General features: G+C 30.2%; 1 long non-coding RNA gene across 1 annotated transcript; it reads right to left on the bottom strand.

Moving 5' to 3' along the window:
* Positions 1-5,610: 5,610 nt before the first annotated feature.
* Positions 5,611-6,529, bottom strand: LOC140918937 (uncharacterized). Its single transcript, XR_012161423.1, has 2 exons — positions 6,408-6,529; positions 5,611-6,225 (listed from the first exon to the last, which is right to left on the bottom strand). It is a non-coding gene; the product is annotated as an uncharacterized lncRNA (long non-coding RNA).
* Positions 6,530-24,321: the final 17,792 nt, after the last annotated feature.

The raw sequence follows: 24,321 nt of genomic DNA, 5'->3' as shown, positions 1-24,321 counted from the left end.
TTTTTTTTATTTAATATATATGTAAAATCACTTTGTTAGAAAAATCATTTTTTATTTATTTAATATATATATATATATATATATATATATATACATACATACATTGATAGTGGTATGTACATACATTGATATTGGTACGTGGAGAGCGTTATGTAAATCAATATGGGTAGCACATCGTATAAATTGGTATGGATAGAGCATCATTTTTCTTTTTTAAATTTGGTCATTTATTTATTTATTACTTTTTAGTTCAGTGTCTAACATATATGTATTTTTTTTTTTGAAGGTTGATAAACAAGAGATACAAATCACCTTGAAGATTTGATATCATTTTTTTGTCATTCATTGGACTTTGAATGTGTTTTGTTGGATGATATGTGTAACTGTTTATGGAGCTCATTTTATTTTATTTGTAATTTTTTAAGGACTTTTTAGAGTTTGTTAATTATGAATTCATTTTGTTTTTTTTTATTGGAAGGTTGTTGCGTTACAAACTTGTTAGTTATTATTTTATTAGATTTGATTATAACTTTATTAGTTTTTCTTGTATATAAAGATCTAGTTTAGCCTATTTAAAAAAAATATATAATATAACATTTAAATATTTTAATGCGAATAAGGCTTTTAAATAGGCTTATAGGTCAGACCATGATAGGCCGTAGGCCAGACTTAGGCCTAAAAAATTCATCGTAGGCAAGGCTCAAGCCTTTCAAAGCCTGGCCTCGCCTGGCCTATTCTCACCCCTAATTAGTACCTACAATCTTCACCATTTGCAACTGTTTGTCAATTTTTTTAAAATATTTTTTTGATACACAGTGATGTAGACTTTGAAAAAAATAGTGAATTATACCCGTGCTCAACATCCCTGATGGTTTTATGAAAAGAAGATTGAATGATACATATTTGGTTCTTCAACATCATATTTACATCATCCCAACTTTTACACAAATCACCAAAACTAGTTTGTAGCGTGTTTTTTCAATCTCCAATGAGCAGACTCAACTCTACAAATAAATTAAATAACACAAGTTAAAATAAATCACATAAACTAGTAAATCATATTTTCTAAAACAAAACAAATCAAATTTAAAAATACCTATTAGATGTTGTGATCCTCAAATGCATCACTCTATTGGTCCAAACCTTGACAAATATTTCTTTGTAAGGTATTAATCATGAATCTTTCACATAATCAACAACAAGAATAATATCGCCATATACTAGCTCAAAGTGTTGCAAGTGATGATCATACTCCTCCACACTAGTCGAATATACAATTTTTTTTTCCATAAATTCATTACTTCTTTTTTGTCTATCCTTTTTCACATATTGTTTGCATCTTGCTCCAACATTTTTTTCAATATGAAAACGACATAGCAAATGTATCGAAGTAGAAAACACAACACTAATCGCATTCATCATGGCAAGATCTCTATCAGTCATAATAACTTTAGAAATGAAAGTCTCAGATTTGAACAATTGTCGTACCTTTTCAAATGCCCAAATGAAGTTATCTTGTCGCTCTTGTTCCAAATAAGCAAACGCAACTGAAAATGTCAAATTAGTAGATGTGATACCGATAATTTCAAGTAATGGTAACCGATATCTATTTGTTTTGTATGTGCTATCACATATCAAAACAAAATGAAACATGTTTAACAACTTTATAAAATCATTATGCGTCCAAAATATATTTCTCAAAACATCTGAATTCTCCTGACTTCTTGTCCAATGCACATAATTTTCTTGTTGTATTAACTTCAATAGATTCTGCATTTATGTGTACGAACCTCTTAATGATGATTGATAAGTACTCCTTGCTTTATATATTTGACTGGAATTGTGAGATTAGTTTTATTTCTCTCTTTCAAAGCATTTAAAATGAATCTGGGTGCTGCTTATACTTTGTCATGTCATTGACAAATTTCCTCTCTTTGTCGTTTAAACGCCCCAAATAAGAATGACCGATTACAATATCAAGTAAATCATGATTGTACGTTCCACAACGAACACTAATTTTTCATCCTTCACTGACGCTTAACAGTATACATCTGAGAGTAAACGAACAATTTTCCTTGTGAGAAAAAGTTACTGTTGATTTTGATTTTGATTTTGATTTTGATTTTGATTTATATCTTCCACCTCTTTCGCATCCCAAAATCAATTTGTCTTTTCTTCCCCCTCTTTTCGGTTGCTTTATTTGATCGAATAGTAACAATTAAAATTCAATTTTGCCTTCCAATGGTTTTTGCCCCTTCAAATACAGCTTCTCGAGAGGAAAATACCTACAAAATATGTTTCAAATAAAACATCAAATATATCACTATAATAAAAATTTGACCGATGATGGATTATCAGTAATAATAATACCTAATCGGTGATGAATTTTTCTGTAGAATCTTTAACCGTTGTTGAAGCCGGAACCTCAACTCTACTCATATCTAATTTCAAAAATAGTAATAAATTTAATTAATAATAATATTATAATTTTTTTTCCAAAATATATTTTTAATTATAACATACATTGGTAATTTTTAAAAAAATTGAAAATTTTGAAAGTTTCGAATTTTTTGAAGCTTTCGAAACTGACTTACTTTGAATGTTTGAAACTTTCAAAGGATACGTGTTTCAGAAGTTTCAAATTCATCCAAACTTTTGAAAATTTATGGAAATTTCCACTGTGGGACATTCACATTCATCGAAAGTTTCACATGTTGCTGAAAAATATCATTTCGAAAGTTTGGTATTTTTGAAAAGTTTCGAAATTGATAATTATTTCTGTAAAATTACATTTCGAAAGTTTCCAATTTAACAAAAGTTTCAAATAAATCATAAAACTCACTGTGATATTATTTCGAAAGTTTAAAACTTTCGAATATTAAGAAATCTTTTGAAAGTTTTGAAAGTGGGGTGAGAAAATAGAATGGTAAATTTTTTCTTGGTTTTATACAAAATAAAAGGGTAAAATGATCATTAGAAAAAAATGGAGGGGAGGAAGTAAAACTGGAGGGTGCACGGTACAATTCTTTTGTGTTAAATAGATATTTAAATGAATATATTAATACGTTTGAAATTCATTAATCATCTAACTACAATCTTAGGTGTTCAAAATCTAATTATCTAAATTATGTTCAAATAAATATAATATTTAAGTGTTTAAATATATTTTATCTATTTCACATTAAGTGTTATTTTATATTAAAAAAAATTATTTTAATAAATGTTATTCACGATTTTTAATATAATTTTAATTATTTTTTTACCATACTATTTTTTAATGATTATTATATATACAACTTTAAAAATATTATTATAATTTGTATTGATAATAGTAAAAAAATTATTAATAATTAAAAGAATAATTTAGAAAATAATATATTTTTTAATTATTATATTTCTTATATGTATTAATATTTATTGTGAAACGAATAAAGTATATAATACCCATTAATCAAGATTTATATTAAAATTTGAACTTGAAAAGTGAGGTTTTTTTAATGGGAAACAAACTTCATTAAGCAAAAGTAGGTGGAACGCGAGCAAAAGAAACAACAACCGTAGGACAAATGGAGCTGATAGGACATTCCTCCACCAGAACTTGGAACCCACTTTCCAAGAAAAAGTAACTAGATAGTGACCATCATAATGATTCCACTTCAATTTGAAGCGAGTTGAACAAAACACAATGAAACCAGTCGAGTCTTTTGCAACTAGAATCACCTTGTTTGAAGGCTTAAAATTGTGGTTAACAATGTTTAAAATTATAATTAATTATATTTATCGAACAATTAATCAATTGTGATTTATTATTATATTCATTAATTATTTAATCAACTGTGTTTATTTGAATTGTACTAACCATCTATATTATTATCACAATTTATTATCAAATTTATGTGTCAAACTCTTTTTTAACACATAAAATCTCATCTTATTAGAATATAAGTAGTGGGGCGAACAAAAGTTGATTATTAAGGGGCTATTTCAAAATGTATACTAGCTAAGAAAGCTTATTGGTTTACCAAACTTTTTAAACAAAGAAAAGTATGCTGATTTATTTAAAGATTTACATTTAAGGAATTTGAAAATATATTTTCACGGTGTCGAATAGTAAAATATCCGTGATTATGCACGGAGTATCGCGTCATTAATATATTTTTTCCTTAAATAAAAATTAATTAAAAATTATTATTTTTATTTATATTATAGATAAATATTTAATTTGTTATAATTAATAATTATCAATAAAATTGAAATGGATAATAAGCGAGAAAATATTTGATTGTGGTTTCATTTTATCTTGTATTTTTGTATGTATTAGTGAAAAATATATGTTCTTTATTGTTTTCTAATATTTATTAATGACACATTTATTTTGAGTTTTTTAATATTTATCCGTGATAAATATTTATTTCATATTTTTTATGTATCTAATGATAAATATTTCTCTCATGATTGTTTATATTTATCACTTAATTTCAAAATATTTTTCCTGTACTTTTTATACATTGATGATAAATATTTATTTTATATTTTTTTAATATTCATCAATAGTAATATTTTGTCTCATTTTTTTAAGTATCAATGATAAATATTTATCCTGTAATTTTTTATTATTACTGACAAATATTTATCTAGAGTAATCAAATATTTATCGTTTTAAATTATGGTTGGAGCTTAATTACATGAACCAAATTGTTTGTCTTGACATAAGTAAGATGCTACTTCTGCAATTTCATAATTTAGAAAACTCATCAACAATAAAATATCTATATTGTGAAATTTAAAAACTAACAAACTGAAAGAAAAGAATGTGTAATGACCCAAAATAAAATAAAAATACATGAACACCTTTCTCTGGAGCCAATGCCTTTCACAGAAGATTAAAAAAGAATACATAATAGCATATTGCAAGAAAAAAATGATAGGAAAGAAAAAGCAAATTAATACTTTCTAATAAAAAAATCGATAAAAATCAAGATTGTAAAGTAAATATTAAGTACAAATATAAAGGTTAGGACCATTAAAAAAACAATACATTAATCATAAACCCATACAACAAAGATGTGTGAAACAAAGATATGAAAAAAAAAGTAAAAGTAAATGGAAAAATAGTAAAAAAAACTATAAAAAAAAAAAACAAAACAAAATTTAGTGTGAATATCTATAGAATGAACTCAAAGCTGTAAGGTTTGAGTGTTAACTTTGTCTAAACAATATATTTAGCTAATTGAGTTTACAAAGATCTATATGGAGTGAATATGCTATAATTTAATAGTGAAAAAACAAAAATATTTATGAAATGTCATTCAATTGCAAAAATGAAAAAAAAAAGTATAAGAAAGTTAACGTGAAACATAAAAACAAGAGCACAAAGGAGGAAAAAATGGTAAAAAAAACAAACAAATATTTACAAAACGTGAATAAAATGAGAAAAACAAAAGAAGAAAAAAATATAGAAAAGTCAAGATGAAGCATACAAATTTAAGAAAAAATGAGGAAAAAAATCATAAATATTTACAAAAAGTGAATAGTGTAGTACCCTAATTTTGTCCATTTTTGTTAAAAATAAATCAAAAAAGAAAATAATTCAAAAAAAGAAAATATGTATTTAAAAAAGGAAATAAAAATAATTACAATAAATAATTTCATTATATCTCAAATTACAATTTTAATTTACAATTATCAAATTTAAACCAAATTAAGCCAACCTATTTTGGCTCTGTTTTGTTGCTATCCTTACCACTGCCTTTCTGGTCCTGATACAGTGTCATGGTTGAAGCACCAGCCTTTGCTTTGTAACTAATTGGAGAAACAAAAAAACATTTTTTTTATTAGTTAGCCTTTGCACACATGATAAGAACAAAGAGACAAATTTTTGAGTTTTAAAAAAAAAGAAACTAAAAGACAAATAAAAGCTCAGCAATGAACAGAACAAATAATCTAAAATTATGAAGACATCAAAGGTGCAGAAAAATGCAGCAAAGAAAACGAAACATCAAACAGGACATTGATGGAGAAGGACCAAGGCAAGCAAGAAAACAACTAAACAAATAAAAAAACTTTATAAATACGCCCTATCAAATTTCAAAAAGAAAAAGAAGGAGGGATCTGAGATTAATATTGATGAAAAACACATAAAAAGAAAGAGAAGAAGAAGAAACAGAAAGCATCACCGTCGTTTCAACTTCCACCGCGAACCACTGTCTCTGTCTTCATCGGTATCTGAAAAGACATGTATCTTCTCATTATCTTCATGTTTGCTGCTTAGATTGGAAGCCAAATTTTAAACTAGATTTAATTTATTTGAAAGATGAAATTTTGTTTTGTTTGTGTGGATGTTTGTTTTTGGTTGAAATCATTTTTTATTGTGTTAATAAAGCTTAAAATTGGATTTGTTCTCTTACCATGGATGCTCAGCTGCGGTTTCCCTTTATGCCATCTTTTCAAACACGTTTTGCTTTATACCAGCCTATTTGAACCGTTGGCTAGGCTGTTCGGACTTAACATGTGCTTTGTTCGCTTGCCAGACTGGTTGGACTTAACATTGCTTTACTATGCTAGCTAGTCATTATAGCCTTGCCAATAACTTATATTTCCATCACTTTATTCCATTTAATTAATAAAAATTATGCTACAATTTCCATTTAATTTCTATTTATTATAAATAATTATGGATGTAATTAAATGATAATAAACATCATTTATTTTATTTATGAATGGTATTAATCGTTTTTTTTGTTTTTAACTTTGGATTGTGCTATTTAATATAAAAATAAATTTTGTTTCAATCACTTATTTACTTAAGAGTTATTTTGAAAAGAGCTTACATTTGAATATGTTTTTTTTTCAATTATTAAAATGTTTATTTATTTAATAGATTATATTACAAGTCTATATATCTTTTTTACCATTTTTTTGTGTGTTTACTACTGACTTTATTTTATAGAATTATTTAAACTTATTTAATATTTAACATCAATTTATTTTATTTTATTTATTTAAAAAAAAAACAAAGATAATTTATGATCGAATTTTGAAAGATTAATTAAATGTGATATATTTTAATTTTTGAGTTGTTAATACACAAGTGGTACAACTTGATAGTCCTAAAACGCTCTTTATTTATTTATTTATTTATCTTAATGAATTAATCTAAAATCGACTTAAATTTGATGTGGTATTATTTTTTATCTTTGAGTTGTTAAAACACATATTGTACAACTTGGTGTTTTTTTTTTTTTTTTATATATATAAACTGAAAAATAATTTAAAATATTGTTAAAAGGATTAATTAGATGAAATATCTTTTTATTCTTTGAGTTTTTTAGACACAAGTTGTACAGCTTGATAGTCACAAAACTCGTATTTTAAAGTATTTTCTTAAGTCAGACAAATTATTTTCTTTTGTTGTCAAAACATTTTTAAATATAACAAAACTCATTTTCGTAAAAAAAAACACATCAACATTTTCTACCTAAGAACTACGTAACTTTGATTTCTCTATCGCACCGAGAGATATGTAGGAGCAAGATCGCATCCTTATCAAGCGCATTAAGTATTTTTATTTTATTTTTGTTTTTTTTTTTCCTTGAACACATTTATTCCAAAATCATATTTAAAATAATAATAATAATAGCAATAACAATCATTGTTCATATTTAAATATAAAGATAAATAATTATACTTAAGTTAAATTAATTTTGCACAATTAATTATAGGTAACTGTTGTTTTAACGGATGTCGTAGGGTGCTAATACCTTTCCTACGCATAATCGACTCCCAAACTCAAAATTTAGTTTCAAAGACCATTTTTTTTATTTTATTTTCTATTTTTAAGGGTTTCCCAATATTTTCCCTATTTTAAAATAAATTTGGTGGCGAGTCCAATGAATTCGAGAAACACTCGAAATTTTAAGCCGCGACAGCTGGCGACTCCACTGGGGACATTTTAGAGAGTCAAGCCTAATAAATTAATTGTGCATAATTCTTAACTTTTTTTTTGTTTGTTTTTCATTTTCTTTTATTTATTTTTATAATAAATTAGTTGATATTATAATATATTTTTAAGCTTGTAGATCATTTTGATTTATTTATTTATTAATGTATTTATTTATATATTTATTTATTTATTTATTTATCTATTTATTTATTTATTGTTTACTATATGTTTTATTATCGTTATTGAGTTATTGAATCATACTTATTCTACACCCTACACTTTTATTAAGACACACACTTATGAGTGGAACCTTACACCCGGGTTTGAACAAAACTTAAGTTTAGTTTCGAGGTTGTGTAATGGTAGCCTTCTGGATGTACATCCTGTTTGGTTAGCATGAAAATCTCATTTAGAGTTTGATCTTGTTGAGGGTATTGTCACTCCAAATAGTTTACCTATTGTTGTTGACAATATTCCAAAATGAGATTATTGGCTCTAGGGACCGTGTTTAGAACTATAGAGCCACCCTTGTGAGAGTTTCACTACATAAGTCAATAGACCCTTTCATTATAAGAATATCCCTATAATCAAAAAACACCCCATACATTCATTCAAAATGTTATATATTCACAACAGTCGTTCTACATAGTTGCATTCATATCTCATGACATGACATTGTTTCTTTTGGAAAATGAACTAGCATTTTGCATCTATTTTCAGGATTGTTGGGGAATCATAAGAACCTTAGTCACGTGTTAAATTAAAGTGGACAATGGGATTGGAAAAGAGAAAAACTTTACTTTTAAAGTTCAAACAACCTAATTTGAAAAGTTTAAGAGACGTTAGCAATCAAATGAAAACTATACAACGTGAGAGTTTCTTTCGCAAATATGGGAAGATCCTAAATCTCTTGACAGTAAATGTGCAAATAGGGGCACTCACGGCATTGGCTCAGTACTACGACCCTCTCTTAAGATGTTTCACCTTTCAAGACTTTCAGTTGACCCCAACGTTAGAGGAATTTGAGCGAATATTGGGTTATTCCCTAGAGAAAGGAAATTCTTATCGATATACTGGGCAACCACCAAGTTTGGATGCAGTTTCTGAAGTGTTGAAAATCGACATAAGAGAGTTGACAAGTACAAAAGAAGAAAAAATAGCCATTCATGGTTTTTCAAGAAAATATCTATAGCAAAAGTGCCACGATTTAGCCGTTAAAAAAGAATGGACTGCTTTTATAGATGTTTTGGCTCTAATTATCTATGGTATAGTTTTATTCCCAAACCTTGATAATTTTATTGATTTTGCTGCTATCAATGTCTTCTTAGTTTTTAACAAACATAAACAAAACCTAGTTCCCGCGATTGTTGCTGATGTATACTACTCTCTGCATATGCGACACGAGAAGAAAAGGGGAATAATTTTATGTTGTGTTCCAGTGTTGTACACCTGGTTCAGGTTTCATATGTTTAAGAAAAGGGTGTCATATTGGAATTAAAGATAGTCGTGAATGAGCTCAAAGTATAGTTAGCCTTACTGGAGACACAATTTCATGGTATCACAGAAAATAAGGGGTGGAAGAAGTAATATGTCAATGCGGAGATTTCCTAAATGTGCCTCTCATGGGAACCAAATGATGTATTAATTACAATCCGGCGGTAGCTTTGAGACAGCTGGGCAACCCTATGTTGGAAAAACCAGATGATAAGTCGTTGGAAGCTTTTATTTTACACAATACGGGTATAGTAGACCCGCCGATGTTGCGAAGGATAAGTCGAGCTTGGGAAAAGATCATCAGAAAAGGAAAAGAACTTGGATGCAGAAGTTGCAGCACAAAAGAACCCTATCAACAATGGGTAAAAAATAGAACCCAAGAAATCAAGTTGCCTTTCCACAATACACCCTCGAGTGATTAGGAAATATCTAAACCTACCCTTTCCACCAATGAAGAAATACGAGAACTCAAAGCATTATTGTTGAAATCTGAGGAGGAGAAAAAAGAGCTACAAGCGAAGTTAGAAAAAGTCTCCCAAGAGAACGAGAGCTTACAATCAGAAAACACATGTAAAAGTAAGCTTATTGAAAGAAGTAACAAGATGTTGAAAATTGAAAAAGAAAATAAATTTGACATACAAGATTGTTTGAGAGGTGCAAATGAAGAGTTAGATGTGCGAAAGCAAGAAAAGAATGCAGCTATCGAAGAGACCTATATGTGGAAGCAGTTGTGGACAAAATCTGCAAGCTCTGAAAAGAAGATAAAAAAAGAGTTTGAAGATTTAAAGAAACAACTGAAAGAAATGGTAGCTGAGTATGAGAGTCAAGTAAGGAATGAGAGGCAACACAAAGAAGAAATTGAAGAACTACTCTCAAAATATCAAGACGCACTAAGAATAGAAATGGAGAATTCTAGTGAGCTAAGGAATTACATTGATTACCAAGAAAAGATCTATAGTGACCTAAAGGATGAAACCTTATATTGGGAGGATCGGTTTATGGTGTTGCTAGGTCAATTAAAGAATCAAGAGATCTATAAAGAGCTGAAAGATAAAGGAAGACATTGGAAAGACTACTTTTCAAAATTGGCGATGCTAGCTAATCAAACAGTCTTAAAAATTCCAAAGCATCTAAGAGAGATTGATGCGGTAATGCATCCGTTGAATACTCCAATCAAAGTCTACAAGTTCGTTGAATATTGCAAAAATTTGATAGAAGAATTGGAGGAGAAGATTGGTTGTCCTATTAAAAGAGAAGAATGAAATCCCATAGTCAATGTAGTTTTTAATTTGAATATGATGTACTCTTTTTCTTATCAATGAAGGATTTTCTATTTTGATTTCCAGTCCTCATATTTTCTTCACTAATAATTTGTTCTTGCTATTACCTAAGGCACATGATTCCCCACTATCCAACTATCATAATTAACTAATTTATTTCATTTCCATCACATTCATATTTTAATACTCATATAAATTTTATTGATTTATTTATTATTTTTTTTAATAAAAAAAACATAAAAAAAACAATAAAGCTGTTTCCCCGACCCCCTTATCGAACACACGAGAATTCCAAGATCATGGATGAACTCGAGCAAAACCAAGAGGTGATGAGAGCGGATGTCAACCAACTGAAGGAAAAGGTCGATCGAATCTTGGAAGCTATACATACTTTGGCAAGGAAGGAGAATACAGATGGGGATCCTCCTATTGTAAATGAAGAACACCAAACTACCCATTCTCATCCACCGGGTTTTACCCCGACTAACCAACAATTCCGCACAACAGCTATGCAATTTCCTATATATGGTCTCCCACATGGTTATACTCCTCCTATAGTCATCAACCCCATAGAAAATAACCAAAACCACTCAGCTGTCAATCCTCAAAACTTAAACCAATCACAAATCCCACCTCATCTGGGCTATGTGCCACCCTAAAACACTATACCCACATAAAATATTTCATATAGTGTACCTCAAGTGCCCCCTTTTGATGCTAACGGGAATTGGCATCAACCTCACATTGGAGATGATACACAATCAAAGGAAAAACTTCATGTCTTAGAAGAACGTTTAAAAGCAATTGAGGGGCATAATGTTTATGGTCTCAAATCTTTCGACATGTGTTTGGTTCCTGATGTGACTATCCCTCCAAAATTCAAGGTTCCTGACTTTGAAAAATACAAAGGCAACACATGTCCTAAAAATCATCTAATTATGTATTGCAGAAAAATGGCTTCTCATACTCATAACGATAAACTTCTCATTCACTTTTTCCAAGACAATTTGAGTGGGGCATCATTAAGTTGGTATATTCATCTCGAGCGAAATCAAATTCGTTCATGGAAAGACCTAGTTGATGCCTTTTTGAAACAATACAAGTACAACATTGACATGACCCCTGATAGGATGCAATTGCAAAATTCATTGAAAAAGGACAACGAAGCTTTCAAAGAATACGAACAATGGTGGAGGGAAATGGCATCACAAGTAGAACTTCCTTTATCTGAAATAGAAATGGTTGGTATGTTTATGGATACTCTCCAGTCGCCTTTTTATGATAAGATGATTGGGAGTATGTCATCAAACTTTTCTGACCTTATCCATATGTAGCCACAACCACACAAGCTTCATATCCTCAATATTACCCTTCAAGACCACCTATTTATCAACCACCACATACCGCATTTTCCCAACAAAGTCAATGGAACCAAACTCCAATCTCAAATCATTACAGACCACCTGTATATCGAGAAAAAAGGATAACCCGTTTTGACCCAATTCCCGTCACGTACATCCAATTGTTGCCTCACTTACTTCAAAAGTCAATGGTAGTTCTAAGGCCAATGAAACCTCTAGAACCACCATTTCTGAAATGGTATAATCCAAACGCCAAATGTGAATACCATGCCGGAGCCGTGGGGCATTCCGTCGAAGATTGTCAAGCCTTAAAAACTAAAGTGCAAGAATTGAGTAATTCAAAATGGCTTACCTTCAAGGAAGACGATCCCAACGTAGGGAATAATCCTTTGTCGGGTCACTGAGATGTTGATGTCAATCTCATTAAAGAAGAGATAGACTAGTACACAAAAGATGATTATGTATCGACCATAGAGCCATGCATGGAAAAAAATAGATCTTTTCCAAGACCATTGGAAATCCTATATAGAAAAGAGAATCCTAAGCAAACTCATAGTGGGAAAAATGCAATAATTGTTCAAGCACCAACCTCTTTTCCTTATGAAAATAAAAAAGCGGTTCTATGGAGTTATGAAGTCACACTCCATTTAGTAAATCATCAATCATGTGATATCTTTAAGCCTCAAGGTACTGATATCAACAATATTTCAGGGATTGGCGGGATGACCCGTAGTGGTCGAGTATACACTCCTGAACAACTAAGGAAAAAGGAAGGTCATGGAGAAAAAGAGAAAGAGGTTGTGTATCATGCCATAAAAGGATTAGAAACTTGCAAAAAGACAGTGCCTGAAGAAGAAGCTAACGAATTTTTGAAGTTTATCAAGCAAAGTGAGTATAAGGTGGTAGATCAACTAAATCAAACCCCTTCTAAGATATATGTTCATTCTTTATTATTAAACTCCGAAGCGCATAGAAGAGCATTGATGAAAGTTTTAAATGAGGCCCATGTTACTCATGATATTATTGTGGACCAGTTTGATGGGGTTGTCGGTAATATCACCGCCAGTAGCGGGTTGAGTTTTAGCGATGTCGAATTACCAGTTGAATGGATGGAGCATAATAAAGCACTACACATCTCTGTAAGGTGTCATGATCATATTCTTGCACGAGTGCTAGTTGATAACGGTTCATCGTTAAATGTCATGCCGATATCGACACTTTCAAAACTTTTTGTTGATGGAGCTTGTTTGAAGCCGAGTGCTATGGTGGTGAAAGCGTTTGATGGATCCAGAAGACAAGTTGTTGGTGAGATTGACCTGCTGATTCAAATTAGACCCCATAACTTTGGAATAACCTTCCAAGTTATGGATATTAAACTGGTGTACAGTTGCCTTTTAGGGAGACCGTGGATTCACGCTGCTGGAGCAGTGACATCCACTCTCCATCAAAAGCTAAAGTTTATAGTGAACAATAAGCTGGTGATAATATATGGGGAATAAGATATGATAGTGAGTCATCTATCTTCTACGGGATATATTGAAGAAGCAGATGAAGCCATAAAGACTTCTTTCCAAGCATTAGAAATCGCCAATGTTGTCTTCATAGGTGAAGGATTTCGTTTAAAAGAACCAAAACTATCTACCACATCATTGAAGTCTACAAAATCCATGTTGGAAGGAGGAGCTTTTGTAAATTTGGGAAATTGATAGAAATACCAGAAAAGAAGGATAAGTACGGGTTGTGATATGTACCTACCAAAGCTGATCAAGAGTACGTTGTAAAAGAAAAACGAAAAAGCAAGCTAGCTCGTTGGGAAAACCGGGTACCAAATTCACAAAAGATCCTTATTTGTGACATTCATCAAAGCGCCAGAATAATATATGCTGATCAAGTGGCTGCTGTGGAAAATGATCTTGTTGATGATGATACCCTCAAATTGGTGTACCCTTGTTCTCAAAATACCAATCTCAATAATTGAAAGATCATCGAGTTTCCTGTGTTTGTTAATTCATGTTCAAAGTAATTATGTATTTTAACTCCTTTTGCTCTGCCCAAGGCTATAAGGATAACTAATAGGGCACATGTATTTCAATTCCGTACTTATTATTAATAAATGCATTTTTGAATTCTCCAATTGTTTTTGTTTTTCTCTTTTCTTTTTTGGAAATCTTTATTCATATTTCTTTTTTCTTCTTAATTTAAACCATGCATAGTCGAAAATGAATATGTTGAAAATAGCAGCGCTAGAACACTTTCTTGTAATTTTGAACACCCAATTAATCATGCTGACAAGGATTGTGAAGACAATTGCGAACCTCCCCCAGAACTAGAAAGGTTAATTGAACAGGAAGCTAAGATAATCCAACCCTATCAAGAACTTGTTGAGGTGATCAATTTAGGGACTGAACATGATAAGAAAGAAGTTAAAATTGGCATGTCTATGAAAGAAAGTGAACGAGAAAAGTTGGTTAAAATTTTATTTCACTTTATGGATGTCTTTGCATGGTCGTACCAGGATATGTCTGGGCTAGATACTAACATAGTTGAACACAAGCTACCACTCAAGCCTGAATGTGCTCCAATTAAACAAAAATTGAGGAGGATGAGGCCTGATATGTCACTTAAAATTAGAGAAGAGATCAAAAAACAATTTGATGTTGGTTTTTTAGCAGTGGCAAAATATCCTCAATGGATTGCTAATATTGTTCCGGTTCCAAAGAAAGATGGAAAGGTTCGAATGTGTGTTGATTATCGGGATTTAAAAAAAGGTAGTCCAAAAGACGATTTTCCTTTGCCTCACATTGATGTCCTGGTAGATATCACTACTCAATATTCTCTTTTCTCCTTCATGGATGGTTTCTCAGAGTATAATCAAATCAAGATGGCTCCCGAAGATATGGAGAAAACTACATTCATCACACAATGGGGAACTTTATGTTATAAAGTGATGTCATTTGGATTGAAGAATATCGGGGAAACCTATCAAAGAGCAATGATAACTTTATTTCATGACATGATGCATAAGGAAATAGAGGTTTACGTGGACGATATGATTGAAAAATCTCGGACCGAAGAAGACCATGTTATTAACCTTCAAAAGTTGTTTATGCGACTAAGGAAGTTCAAACTTCGTTTAAACCCTTCTAAATGCACTTTTGGTGTAAGATCAAGCAAGTTACTTGGGTTTATCGTTAGTCAAAAAGGGATAGAAGTGGATCTAGATAAAGTAAGAGCAATACAAGAAATGCTCGTTCCACGCACGGAAAAAGAAGTTTGCGGCTTTTTGGGCAGATTGAATTACTTTGGGCAGATTGAATTACATTGCCAGATTCATATCGCATCTCACCGCTACATGCGAGCCAATTTTCAAGTTGTTGCGCAAAGACCAAAAGGTTGAATGAAATGATAATTGTCAAAAAGCTTTCGAAAAGATTAAGCAATACTTGTCAAAACCTCCAATATTAGTGCTTCCAGTTCTTGGAAAACCGCTTATTATGTATCTGAAAGTACTTGATGATTCAATGGTTTGTGTATTGGGGCAGCATGATGAATCTAGTAAGAAAGAACATGTTATTTATTATTTGAGCAAAAAGTTCACCAGCTGTGAAACAAGGTATTCACTACTTGAACGAACATGTTGCGCATTAACATGGGCTGCTCGTCGGTTGAGGCAATACATGTTATGTCATACAACTTGATTGGTGTCTAAAATGGACCCAATTAAGTATATCTTTGAGAAACTTGCTCTTACTGGAAGGATTGCCCGTTGGCAGATGTTGTTATCAGAATACGGCTTGATATACGTTACACAAAAAGCTATAAAAGGAAGTGCCCTAGCAGAGTATTTGGCCCAACAACCTGTAGAAGACTATCAATCAATGCAATGTGAATTCCCCGATGAAGGCATCATGACTTTATTTGAAGAGAATGAATCACCTGATAAAGAAAAATGGACGATGGTGTTTGATGGTGCTTCTAACGCGTTAGGTCATGGAATTGGGGCAATTTTGATTTCTCTGAAGAACTAGTTCACTCCATTTACGACTAGATTGTGTTTTGATTGCACAAACAATATTGCAGAATATGAGGCATGTGTCATTGGCATTAAAGCAGCCATTGAGTCAAAGATAAAAGTTTTTGAGGTATATGAAGACTCATCTTTGGTTATCCATCAAACAAAAGGAGAGTGGGAAACTCGAGATTCCAAATTGATTTCGTATCATACACATATCAAAGAATCGGTAGAAAACTTCGAGCATATCACTTTTCACCATATTCCTCGAGAAGAAAACCAATTGGCTGATGCCTTGGCCACATTGTCATCAATGTTCAAAATAAACGTCGGTCAGGATGTGCCAGTCATAAAAATTCAACAAAAGGATAAGCCAACATATTGCTTATCGATAGAAGAAGAGCTTGATAGAAAACCATGGTTTTATGATATCAAATCCTATGTTAAGAATAAGGAATATCCATCAGGTATTTCAGAGAACGGCAAGATGGTTTTGAGGAGGTTGTCAATGAACTTCTTCTTAAATGGAGATGTGCTTTATAAGAGGAATCATGATATGGTTCTCCTCAGATGTGTGGATAAAGCAGAAGCAGAAAAGATCATTCAAGAGGTTCACGAAGGTTCTTTTGGAACTCATGCAAATGGACACACAATGGCAAGAAAAATCTTGAGGGCTGGCTATTATTGGTTGACTATGGAATCTGATTGCTTTAGTTACGTAAAAAAATATCATAAATGTCAAATATATGCAGATAAAATACATGTACCGTCCACCTCTTTGAATGTTTTAACATCACCATGGCCATTTTCAAATTGGGAAATGGATGTTATTGGACTCATCGAGCCCAAAGCTTCCAATGGTCACCGGTTTATCCTGGTAGCTATTGATTATTTCATAAAATGGGTTGAAGTCGCTTCTTATGTCAATGTGACGAGAAGTGTGGTTGTCAAATTCATCAAAAGAGAATTGATTTGTCGATATGGCTTGCCAAACAAGATAATCATTGATAACGCGACTAATTTAACAAAATGATGCAAGAGTTGTGTGATAGTTTCAAAATTCAACACCATAATTCTTCGCCATATTGTCCAAAAATGAACGGGACTTTAGAAGCAGCAAATAAGAATATCAAGAAGATCATACAAAAGATGGTGGGGACATATAAGGATTGGCATGAAATGCTTCCCTTTGCATTACATGGCGATAGAACCTATGTTTGTACCTCAACAGTGGCAACTCCTTTCTCATTGGTATATAGAATGGAAGTGGTACTTCCCATTGAAGTTAAAATTCCCTCGATCAGAGTCTTGATGGAAACAAAACTAGAAGAGGCTGAGTGGGCTCAATCACGATTTGACCAATTAAATCTCATAGAAGAAAAAAGAATGATAGCTCTATGTCACGGCCAACTATATCAAAAAAGACTTAAAAAGACATACGAGAAAAAAGTCTGTCCTCGAGAGTTTCAAGAAGGGGACTTAATGTTAAAAAAAATATTGCCCATAAAAAAAGATGCTCGTGGAAAATGGACCCCGAATTACGAAGGACCATACGTTGTGAAAAAAGCTTTTTCTAGGGGAGCTTTAATACTCGCAGAAATGGATGGAGATGACCTTCCACTTCTAGTAAATTCAAATGCAGTCAAAAATATTATGCTTAAAAAAAATGGGTTCGCTAGGTTGAAAACCTGAAAAGGCGACCTAGGCAAAATTAGAGCATCCCGATGGATTGGAAACTTGGAGGAGCGGTCTATGCAAAAGTTAGGGATAAAAAAAAATCAAGCACTTCAAAGTGGGGCAATTATTATTCTTGGAAGCTGATTATTAGGATTCCTAAATTACAAGAATGACTAGCGTTTGTTATGCCTCCGCCTAAATTAAACATACTCGTCCCCACATTGTAACCCATACCTCAATTGTTTTGTTTTCAATGTAACGAATGTACGTTTTCTAATATTGTCATTAAATGTTGTATGTTACACTCTTTATATACCAATCTAGTTTCATGATTGAGTGTTCTATTGATTCAAAATTTTGTTTTATAATAATAAATGTTGGAATTTGAAATATGTGAAAATATAAAAATATTTTAAATATTTTGACACTTGAAAATATATACACGGGAACTCGTTTGATTCTCAAGATATATGAGTGTGTGAAAAATAATGAGGGTAGTCATTTTAAACAATGGATTTTTGCTTCGCCTAAAAAAAGTTTATTCGATAGATACGAAGAGTCATCATGTGGAAACAATATTTGTCTTTATTCATCCCTTGAATCTTGGGACAGAAAAGAGCATAAGGATCGGGGAATCAAAGAAAAGAACAAAAATTTATCTATAATGCATGACACACATAAATCATGCATAATTTACTCACGCTCACATGATCCATGCATCTTCATTGACACTTTACCTATACTCAATGCATAACGCAGGCATGAATCGTTCATACCTTATCGTTCGAATTGCAAGTATCATGCACTTATTCTCCCTCTTTATCTACCTTCAAGGTTGGATCTACGCATCAGTAACCAATCTGAAGACGATCATTTTCATTTCTATAGATCTACGTATCGGTAACCAATCCGAAGACGATCATTTTTAAATTTCTATAGGTCCACGCATCGGTAACCAATCCGAAGACGATCACTTTCATTTCTATAGATCTACGCATCGGTAACCAATCCGAAGACGATCATTTTTTCTATAGATCTACGCATCAGTAACCAATCCGAAGACGATCATATTTAATTTCTATAGATCCACATATCGGTAACCAATCTGAAGACGATCACCTTTATTTCTGTCGATCTACGCATCGATAACCAATCCGAAGACGATCATTTTTATTTCTATCGACCTATGCATCGGTAATTAATCCGAAGACGATCATTTTGCACATCTCAATTTTTTTTTGCATCATTCCCACTTTAACATTTCAAGGACACTTTAAAACATGTGTTTGTTATTGGACAAAATTTAGGTCCTCATATTTACTTATCTTTTATAACATGAAAACGAATACCTTTGTTATTCATATTTTCATATTTTTCAAGTAAAATATAATTAAATAGGGGCAGCTGTATTACCCCAATTTTTTTTGTCCAAGTAAATCAAAAAGGAAAATAACTCAAAAAAAGGAAATATGTATTTAAAAAAGTAAATAAAAATAATTACAATAAATAATTTCATTATGTCTCAAAATACAATTTTAATTTACAATTACAATCAAATTAAACCAAATTAAGCCAGCCTGCTTTGGTTCTGTTTTGTTGCTATCCTTACTGTTGCCTTTCTGTTCCTGATACAATGTCATGGTTGAGGCACCAGCCTTTGCTTTGTAATTAATTCGAGAAACAAAAAAATATTTTTTTTTACTAGTCACCCTTTGCACACATGATAAGAACAAAGAGACAAATTTTTTAGTTTAAAAAAAAAAGAAACTAAAAGACAAATAAAAGCTCAGCAATGAACAGATCAGAACAAATAATCTAAAATTATGAAGGCATCAAAGGTGCAGAAAAATGCAGATGATGAGCAAAGAAAACCAAACATCAAATAGGACATTGATGGAGAAGGACCAAGGCAAACAAGAAAGCAACTAAACAGATAAAAAAAACTCTATAAATACGCCCTATCAAATTTCAAAAAGAAAAAGGAGGAGGGATCTGAGATTAATATTGATGGAAAACACATAAAAAGAAAGAGAAGAAGAAAAAGAAGAAGAAACAGAAAGCATCACCGTCGTTTCAACTTCCACCGCGAACCACCGTCTCTGTTTCATCGGTATCTGAAAAGGCATATATCTTCTCATTATCTTCATGTTTGATGCTTAGATTGGAAGCTAAAATTTGAAACTAGATTTAATTTATTTGAAAGATGGAATTTTGTTTTGTTTGTGTGGATGTTTGTTTTTGGTTGAAATCATTTTTTATTGTGTTAATAAAGCTTAAAATTGGATTTGTTCTTTTACCATGGATGCTCAGTTGCGGTTTCCCTTTACGCCATCTTTTCAAACACATTTTGCTTTATGTCAGCCTATTTGAACCGTTCGCTAGGCTGTTCGGACTTAACATTTGCTTTGATCGCTTGCCAGACTGGTTGGACTTAACATTGCTTTGCTATGCTAGCTAGTCATTATAGCCTTGCCAATAACTTATATTTCCATCACTTTATTTCATTTAATTAATAAAAATTCTGCTACAATTTTCATTTAATTTCTATTTATTATAAATAATTATGGATGTAATTAAATGATAATAAACATCATTTATTTTATTTATAAATGGTATTAATCGTTTTTTTGTTTTTAACTTTGGATTGTGCTATTTAATATAAAAATAAGTTTTGTTTCAATCACTTATTTACTTAAAAGTTATTTTGAAAGAGCTTACATTTGAATATGTTTTTTTTTTCAATTATTAAAATGTTTATTTATTTAATAGATTATATTACAAGTCTATGTATCTTTTTTACGATTTTTTTTTTATGTTTACTACTGACTTTATTTCATAGAATTATTTAAACTTATTTAATATTTAACATCAATTTATTTTATTTTATTTATAAAAAAAAAAGCAAAGATAATTTATAATCGAATTTTGAAAAATTAATTAGATGTGACATCTTTTAATCTTTGAGTTAGTACACAAGTGATACAACTTGATAGTCCTAAAACTCTCTTTATTTATTTATTTATCTTAATGAATTAATCTAAAATGGACTTAAATTTGATGTGGTATTATTTTTTATCTTTGAGTTGTTAAAACACATATTGTACAACTTGGTGTTTTTTTTCATATATAAACCGAAAAATAATTTAAAATATTGTTAAAAAGATTAATTAGATGAAATATCTTTTTATTCTTTGAGTTTTTGAGACACAAGTTGTACCGCTTGATAGTCATAAAACTCGTATTTTAAAGTATTTTCTTAAGTCAGACAAATTATTTTCTTTTGTTGTCAAAATATTTTTAAGTATAACAAAACTCATTTTCGTAAAAAAAAAACACATCAACATTTTCTACCTAAGAACTACGTAGCTTTGATTTCTTCGTCACACTGGGAGATACGTAGGAGCAAGATCGCATTTTTGTCAAGCACATTAAAAAAAATTATTTTTTTTTGTTTTTTTTTCCTTGAACACATTTATTCCAAAATCATAATTAAAATGATAATAATAATAATAATAATAATAATAATAATAATAATAATAGTAATAATAATAATCGTTGTTCTAATACCTTCCATACGCAATCAACTGTCGAACTCAAAATTTGGTTTTAAAGACCATTTTTTTAATTTTATTTTCTATTTTTAAGGGTTTTCCAATATTTTCCCTATTTTAAAATAAATTTGGTGGCGATTCCATTGAATTAGAGAAACACTCGAAATTTTAGTCCGCGGCAAATAGAATGAAAAAATACAAGAAATTGAAGATGAAGTATACAAATTTGAGCAATAATAACGGAAAACAAAGAGTTCAAAAAAATAAAAAAAAATTGACAACATAAAATGTAATACAAGAAATGAAAAAAGATAAACATGGAGACAATATAGAAGAAACAGTCTTTTGGAAAGAAAATCTAACAAAATGTAATGCATGAAACAATTTTCATATGAATAGAGAAAGAAAAATAAAAATGGAGTCAGAGTAGGAGTAGAAGAAAGCTTATGTATGTTTCGTAGCAAGTGAGATTGATTTTTTTTTTTTTTTTTTGTTGAAACGTGGATGAGAAGAAAACGAATAGTGTCGTATAATGATTCATTAGTGCAATGGTAAAAGACAAATAAAGTTGATATGTGTTGGTCATAAAATTCATGACAATGTTGCGGTTGAATTAAATTAGTTAGAGGCTAAATGAGTGCACAACTGATGATGTGTTAGCAATGCAAACAATAGACAATTTGATAATTTATAGAGCACCAAACTTTTTTATATTATATTAGATAGATTTCTTTTTTTTTTTTTTGCATTTAGAAGTGTAAAAGTGAGAAAAAAAATACGAGATATTAAAGAGAGACGTATGACATTTGTAAGTTAAAAAACTTAGTGTTGAATTCTCATATTTTAGTAAAACATGAGGGATTATAATAAACTTTGAATTCATGGTCCCACTTAAAACTATAAAATTATATCGTTAAAAAAATTATATCATTGAAAATTCTCTAAGTAAACTTTTGTTTATAATAGTATCATAATGTTGAATTTAAGTGTAATTGGTTAAGTTCTAAATCGATTATGAATGAGTTAAATCTTGGATATAAGATAGATAGTCTATATACCTAATGATTTAAGATTTTTGGGTAGATATGTAATATCAAAATCTCTTGTAGATTTTGAAGCATTCGACTCGTTGTTGGTCTCGAAACTCCCTGAACTTCTCAACAAGTGGTATCAAAGTCATGGTTTAGCTTAACGAGGGAGCGAAAGTGGATATTGATATTGGATTTTTGTATCGAAATTCTTTATGCTGGTGTAGCCAATAAACGTATGAATGAGTTAATCTTGAATATATATAAAATAGATGATCCATATACCTAATATCTTAAGATTTTTAATAGATATATAGGTGTTAAAATCTTTTATAGTTTTAAAACATTTAGTTTATTGTTATTTTCGTGCTTTTTCGGACTCGTTCGCACTTCTTCGGACTTTTCAACCAGATCTCATCAAAATATTTAAAAAAGAGTCTTAAAAATGCTAGTAGGGCTAGAGGGATGCATACCTCTCTATAATATCTCCTTTTCCATATCTTGACCTTGTTGGATCTTCTTGGATTCCCAAATCAAATCTTGTCCACATCATTTTACTTTGATTCGTTACTTGTGCTGAGGAGAATGGAGAGATACCTAGGGATATGAGAAATGTTTAAATGCATTAAAAAAAAATAAAGACAAAGAATGAGAAAAGGAAATAACGAGAGAGAAAGATATAAAAGAAATAAAGAAATGTTAGAAAAGACAAAGATTAGATAGGCAAGAGAGATAAAAATATATCAAGAATGTGTTTGGAAGAGATAATTTTTTAAGAGAATCTAATTTTTTAAAAGAATTTGAATCCTTCAATGTAAATTAACTGGTTTGAATAACAAATTTAATGGATTTTTAAAATAAAAATATTTTATGAGATATTTTGTCGAAATTAAATTTAAATAATTTTAAATATTATATAGAATCTAATAATTTTTTAAAGTCTCTATTTATTTTACAAAATATGAATCATGAAATTATTTCTATAAAAAAATTTAAATTTCTAATTTTAATCTTATATATTACAAAATTTGCATATTAATTTCTATACTTTTTATTTTTTGCAAATTATTCCCTATAAGTTTTCCAATTTTTAAATTGATCCCTAAAAATTTACAAAATAGTCACTCAATTTTTTCAAAATTTCATTATGTTGCCTAAATTTAGTTTTTATTTTTACCCAAAAATTTATGAAATTTATAAAAAATATCCCAAATTTAAAAGAATAAATTATTTATTCAAACAATAAAATTTAAAAATAAATTAAATTAAAACATTTAAATTATGTAGAATTTTAAGGTACTTATCCAAACACACTATAAAGAAATAGGAAATTTGTTGGAAAATCTATTAGAATTGGCAAACAACAATAAAAACAAACACATGTGGTTGAAATTTGAGAGATGTCTTCCAAACGGTGAATAAATGTATCTAGATTATTGAAGAAATGAAGTGGAACTTCCTTAAAATGTAGGATAATAAATACCCTTTATGTCACATACATAAATGCAAACCACTCATCTCTCTTGTAAATAGAAAACCAATAATAAAAAATGAGTGTCTGACTGAGATCGTTTTCTTTATGGCGTGTGTGTTTCATCTAATATCTGAGGTGCGTGCAAAATTTACTCACCAAAATGAGAATTAATATAAATTTCCTGTGGTAGAAAAAAATTTATATTTAAAATTAAGTAAATATCCCAACGCAATCTATTATGAAAACAATCTATTAAAGTTTGAAATTTGTTTAATACAATAAGATTTTTTTTAAAGCTGTAAATTCAATACTTGAATACCATAAGACTCGTTTAAATTAAGTAAAAAATCAAAATTGAATACTTCAGATTTTTTCATCCTAAAAATTCTTTTTAAATTATATGAAATCCCAATTGCATAGATGCCTTAAATTTGTTTCACATAAACTGTATGAGGATAGGGTCGGAAATAAAACATGGGTACGATGAGTTTTGCTTGATAAT

This window comes from Cicer arietinum, chromosome 7 (assembly GCF_000331145.2).
Source record: "Cicer arietinum cultivar CDC Frontier isolate Library 1 chromosome 7, Cicar.CDCFrontier_v2.0, whole genome shotgun sequence".
In the NCBI taxonomy this organism is placed as follows: Eukaryota; Viridiplantae; Streptophyta; class Magnoliopsida; order Fabales; family Fabaceae; genus Cicer; species Cicer arietinum.
This window is presented reverse-complemented; position numbering and strand designations above follow the sequence as displayed.